The sequence below is a fragment of the Phoca vitulina genome, unplaced genomic scaffold, assembly GCF_004348235.1.
Source record: "Phoca vitulina isolate PV1807 unplaced genomic scaffold, GSC_HSeal_1.0 scaffold3, whole genome shotgun sequence".
NCBI lineage: Eukaryota > Metazoa > Chordata > Mammalia > Carnivora > Phocidae > Phoca > Phoca vitulina.
Window position 1 is genome coordinate 22,750,749 of NW_022589706.1, and position 6,540 is coordinate 22,757,288.

A 6,540-nucleotide genomic window follows, 5' to 3' on the forward strand; every position below is an offset into this window, starting at 1 on the left:
TCTCAAAAATAAATAAATAAATAAATAAATAAATAAATAAATATATATATATATATATATATATATATATTTTAATTCCCTTGAAAATCCTAGAATATGAATAGGGGATACCATCAAATTAACCCTAGAAATTACATTACTAGGTGTCATTTTTCTAATGATTCAGTTTTAATTTAAAAAAATGAAATATAGACACAACACAAAACACATGCCTATATAGCTCTTTTATCTTAGATGCAGAAAATACTATGTGAAAGTAATAAATTATTTTTTCACATCTGTACACCTGACTCTTCTTCCCTGGGCAAGAAGATACACCATTTTACTCACTCTTCCTCCCAAATGACCATGATCTCTAAATATTCATCAGGCTGCCTCCCTGGCCTGGCATCCCTTCTACCATTCTTCTTTTCTCTTCATGATCATTCCTACTTATGCTAGAGGGCACACCAAAAGTACTTTCTCTAACCAATTTTTGCCAGTCTGAAAAGAGAATTGATTATTCCCTTCCCTTACGGCTTTGTCATATAGTAAAATCCTCTATTTAATATTTATTATTAATATTTATTCCTATGTCTCCTTTCAGCTTGTGATTTCCTAAGAGTAATGGTTATAACACGTTCATGTTCTATAATATGTTCATTATAGTTCCTGGCACATAGTAGGTTCTTAGTATTTGAATAGATGAGTGAAATGTTAGAGTATTGAAAGAATTAAGAGTTGGTCGACATTTATACTTTATGTTAATATTTACTTACTCCAAAATCTAAAAGCCACTCTGTTTTTGTAACATTAAATAAAATTAAAATTTGAATGCATTATTTAAATCCTAAAAAATACAAGAATAATTTGCTAAAATCCGAATGAGACAAATCTAAAGATGACATCTCTTCATACTTTTTCTTACTTGCACAACTTATTCATGAATATATGTAATATATATATTTAACTAAAATCTACATATGAAAGACTTTATAGAAACTGAAATAATGCTTTCACATTATTAACTGTGAATATTTGTGTGTAATGTGACCGATTAACTCGAATCCTGACTAGAATTTATTTCACTACATAGCATTATCCTGTTCCTATTCATTTCATCCTCTCTTGTATTTTCTGGACCCATTTCATTCAGTGCCAGTGCATCTGATTGGACTGTAAAACATGAAATGTGTAGCTTCAAAACACAGCTGGAGCCAATGCCATTCTTTAGCCAGCTGGCATCAGCCATTGCTGTAGAAAGCAGCTGACTTCTGTTTTGATAGAGTAAGCATTCCAACGTGTGCTGCTTGTAATTCACTCACCATCCAACAAACAAATTAGTCTAGAAAAGAAATATATCAACCATTGAGAGGCATGAGATTGATTGATAAGTGGGCTCTCACTCCCCCTTGCTCACAGTGTATAGCATACTTCTAACGCTTTCAGCAAAGAAGTTTCCACTACTCAAAGTATTTTCATCCCTGAGGCAAGATATCAGTGTGAAAAAAAACATTTGAAATTTTTTAGGACTCAAGGAAGAAGAGGGTTGAGAAAAACTCAATCTACTTCATTTATGCGTCCATGAATCTATCTGTCTGTGTCTAGCTAGCTATCTGTCTGTCTATCTATGCAACTATCTATCCATCTATCCCTACACCCAGCCCTCTATTCATCCATTCATCTACTTCTTCCCTTATCCAGCTAAGCCTTTCTCTCCCTCTCTCATCTATCTCATATCTATCTATCTATCTATCTATCTATCTATCTATCTATCTATCATCTATCATCTATCATTTCTGTCAATCTGTATAATTTCTAATCATAGCTATATCTGTTCATTTATCCACCCAACTCTCCTCCATCTCTCCATGTATCAATCTGTTTATATTATATCTCCATCTATCCAACTATCCACCTACCTAGCCATCCATTTATACATCTATCATCTATCATCTATCTACCTATTATCTATCTATCTATCTATCTATCTATCTATCTATCTATCTATCATCTATCTATCTATCTATCATCTATCATCTATCTACCTATCTATCATCCCCCCCCCCATAATATCAGGGATAGGCTTTCATTCAACCTTTGTGTAAATTTCTCCAGGAACAAAAAACTCACCATTCTACCTGGTAGCTTATTCACTAATTGTCCACATTTAGTTACTTAGAAAGTTAACTGCATTTTTATGATCTCCATTCATTAGTCATGGCATTTCTATCCAGAGCAGTACAAAATGAATCTACTACCCCCTTCCATCTGAAAAAAAAAATCTCTAGATTTACAAAGGGAGTTAATTGTTCTATCCAACTCTTTGTTCACTACCAAAAATAAATCCCCCTTTTCACAGGATGCAGTTTTCTACTGTTGTACTCATTTACCACATATGCTCAAAGTTCATCACTGTAACTTTTATTTAAATTACCCTGCCAGATTTAGAAACAAAGAGATCTTAGAACCGTGACTTATGTTGGATTCATTCCCTAAATATTGAGACTAATCTATGATTGACAAGCATGAAAATGTCCCTTTTCATATTATATTATTTGTTTATTGCTGCTTAATACATTATTACCATCTTAGCAGCTTAAAATAGCACACATTCATTATCTCAATGTTTCTGTGAGTCAGGAATATAAGCTTAGCTTAGCTGGGCTTTCTACTCCAGATATCACAAGGCTGCAATGTGTGTCATTGAACTGTGTTCTCATCTGGAGGCTCAACTGGGAAGAATACATTTCCAAGCTTATTCAGGTTGTTGGCAGAATTCAGTGCCATGTGTTTGCAGAACTTCCCTGGCTTCTTGCTGGCTGATAGCTAGAGGCTTCCCTCAGGTCCTGGAGGCTTCCATCAGCAACTTGATATGTGAACTTCCTAACATGGATTCTTCAAAGCCAGCAAGGGAGAAATCTCTAGAGTAAGTCTGCTGGCAAGATGAAGTCTTATATATAACATAATCATGGGAGTATCATCCCATCACCTGTGCCATATTCTATTGGTTGGAAACAAGTCACAGAGACCACCCATATTTAAAGAAAGGAGGTTAAAATAAACAAGTGATTCACTAGGAGGCAGAGATCACAGGGGACTCTTTGAGTCTTTTACCAAACATGTAATGAATCAAAATAACATCACATGAAATAGCATGTGAGTACATGATAGTGGTTTATTTTTAATGTTTCATAAAACTTAGAAAACAGAAGTGTCATGAAGCTTCTTCATTTTCTTGAGAATTGGGGCTGAGCCGTGGTAGATATGGTGGATTGAACTAACTACCTCAATTCTTCAAACTTCTCTGTATTCAGTCTTTGTCCATACAACATTGCAGTGCGTGTGAGCAGTGCTTACTTTGCTAACTACTTGAATCTAAGTTCAAAAGTGTTACCTGTTACGGTAGTTTCATAGGGCTGTCATAACAAATTGCCACAAACTTAGTAGCTTAACACAACAGAAATTTATTCTCTCCAGTTCTGGATGGCAGAAGTCCCAAGTTAAGGTTGTCAGCAGAGTTACGCTGCATCCAGAGCCTCTAGGGAAGAACACTTCCTTGCCTCTTCCAGTTGGTAGTGGCGTCAAGCTTTCTAATCTCTGCCTCTATCTTCCTATGGTTCTCTCCTCTATGTCCGTGTCTGCCCCTCTTCTCTCTAAGTATTCTTGTCTCTAGATTTAGGGCCCACCAGCCACAGTAATCCAGGATGATCTCATCTTGAGTTCCTTTAACAGTTATATCTTCAAGACACTTTTACCAAATAAGCTCACTCTCACAGATTCTGAAATGTGGATGTATCTTTTTAGCAACCACTATTCAACCTACTACATCTACTTTGGCCAATGGCAGGCTCAGCAGATGTGACGTGGAGACCTAGCACTTGTGAGATGGGGTTTCCTCTCTCTCTCTGTCTCTTTTTTTAAATATGGACTGCTTCAAGAATTTGCATGTCATCTTTGCACAGGGGCTGTGTTAAACTCTGTATTGTTCCAATTTTAGCATATGTGCTGCTGAAATGAGCACTCGGGCTTCCTCTCTTGCACTTCCTCTTGTGCACATCTCCATGAAAAGTATGTACTTGAGCTAGGGACCTGGTCACAGGAGCTGGCAAACATATCGATGTTCCAAGATGTGGCATCCCAGCCAAATCCAGACTATAACCAAACCCTTAGCTTAATTATAGATGCAAGACAGAGTCCAACTCAACTAAACAGAAAAGCCCAAACAGGCCCTATCAAATCATCTAAACTCCACAAGTTTATGTGAGAAATAAATATTTACTATTGTATGCCACTGTAGTTCTGTGTTTGCTCATTAGGCAACAACTAATCAGCTATGTATATATGTATGTATGCATTTTTAATCCCTTTTATTCTTGAGGACTCATTCTATGTTCTATGTTCCTATAATCTTCCCTTACTTCAGAAATAAAAGTTTTCACTTCTGATTCTTGTATAGTCTCTGAACAAAACTTGCTCCTAGAAAAGTATCTGCAGCAATTAATGCATGCTAATATGAAAATATAAGTCATTTAAACTTGTCTCAGGGTTATTTATCATTAATAAGGTAAATAGTATGTGATGGGTACCATTACCATGCGAGTTTCAACCCACAAGAACACTGAGACACAGACGGTTGAGTTAAGTTGCCCAGAGTCACACAGTTAGTAAGCAGTGCAGCTTTGTATAATCCAACCTAAGTTCTGGAGACTCTGTTCTTACCCTATACTATCTCATACATATGATGACAGAATAAGAAACTGCTCCTTTACTCAAGAGTGTCAAGCATTAGTGACAGAAGGCAGATGGAGGAAGGCCATTTTAAGAAGGGATTCCTGACGTACAGAATTTGAAAATACTTTTATCAGACCTTTGGGAAATATGGGGGCCTATATTTCTGTTATAGTTCTTATCTCTATCCAGTCCAACCCTATTAGTACTACTGCAAGAACGTACCTTTTATTATTAGCCACATGCCCCATGAGAGCCCACTGAATATTTGTGGAATTCAAAATCCTTTTTATAAATTTATAATCTATTTTATGTTCCCTAAGCACTCAGTCATATATTAGTTTTGATTTTCCCCTCACAGGTTGTTGGTATTGTGTAAATAGTGCCTAATCTAGCCTTATAGAGTTTGTATGTAGTATGTCACTAACATTTATTGATTTTCCATTTGCTTAGGTTCACAATGCATATTAATATGAATTTAACACTTAATGCACAATCCACATTCTTTGCAATACATGTAGAATAGAATTTTAATAAAGAGATTAAAATTTTAATATTCAAATATGCATTATATATGCCAGGGAAGTATAAGGCAATTTTAATGTGTTAGGACAAAATTATTATGTAATGTAGAGATAAAAGGAGAGACCTTGGACATAGATCTAATTGTTTTTCAACACTGGTTCCACTATTTACTTGGTGTTGGACCTTAAGCTTGCTACAATCTTTTCTGTATAATACATGTAATAACTCACATTAATGGTGATGAATAAAAATTATTTTAATCACCTGAAAAAAATACAAAGTAATAAAACTTCTTTCATATCTTTTACCTCTTTCTCCTCCAAAAAACTGCCATATTTACTGTTGATCTCTTGGTGGTTTTGAAACAATGTTTCTTCTATTGCCTTCCTTATTATAAAATGGAAATAAAGTTAATAGCTGCTAATATTAATATCATCTTTATGATCCTAGCTGTGGAGACAAAGACACAATGATTCACTTTCTAAGCTGATTCTCAACTCTTACTTCCGAAGGCTTTTTCTAGACTAGGTTAGTCTTTAGTTTCATAGCTGTTGTAACACTCCTTGTGTTACATTTTATTTTTGTGTTTGTTTATAAAATTGAAAGGTTTCTTTTTTATATTTTAAAAATTCTGGGGATAGGAAGTATTTATTATATAAGGAGGATTTTGTTAGGAAATGAAATTGTTTTCCATTTTTTTTTTTTTAATTAGCAGTTCTTAAAGCTTTTTTCCCTAAGGGCTTCCTTCACATATTTAAAAAATAAATACTTTATATATTAAAAAAAACACCTACTCCACATACTTTAAAAAGTTGAGAAACATGAAAAGTTTTTGTTTATGTGGGTTAAATCTGTCATTATTTACTATATTAGAATTAAAATTAATTAATTATCAAAATATTTATTGATTAATTCGAAATAAAAAATAAATGTATTATGTGTTTATATGTTACACATTTTTATTCTTATTTTTTTAAGATTTTATTTAGAGAGAGAGAGTGTGTGTGCACAAGAGAGGGAAGGGGCAGACGGAGAGGGAGAGAGAATCTCAAGCAGACTTCCTACTGAGCACAGAACCTGATTGGTCGGGGGGAGAGGGTTTCAATCTCACAACCCTAAGATCACGATCTGAGCTGAAATCAAGAGTCAGACACTCAACCAACTGAGCCACCCAGGTGTCCCCACATTTTTATTTTATTTTATTTTATTTTTTAAGATTATATTTATTTATTTGTTTATTTATTTATTTGAGAGAGAGAGCATGAGCGGAGGGGAGAGGCAGAGGGAGAGGGAGAGATAGAATCT

At 34.7% G+C, this 6,540-nt stretch overlaps 1 non-coding gene across 1 annotated transcript; it reads right to left on the reverse strand.

Annotated features, from left to right (window-relative positions):
* Nucleotides 1–3,899: 3,899 nt before the first annotated feature.
* Nucleotides 3,900–4,003, reverse strand: LOC116630333. The gene has a single exon (XR_004298933.1). It is a non-coding gene; the product is annotated as a U6 spliceosomal RNA (small nuclear RNA).
* Nucleotides 4,004–6,540: the final 2,537 nt, after the last annotated feature.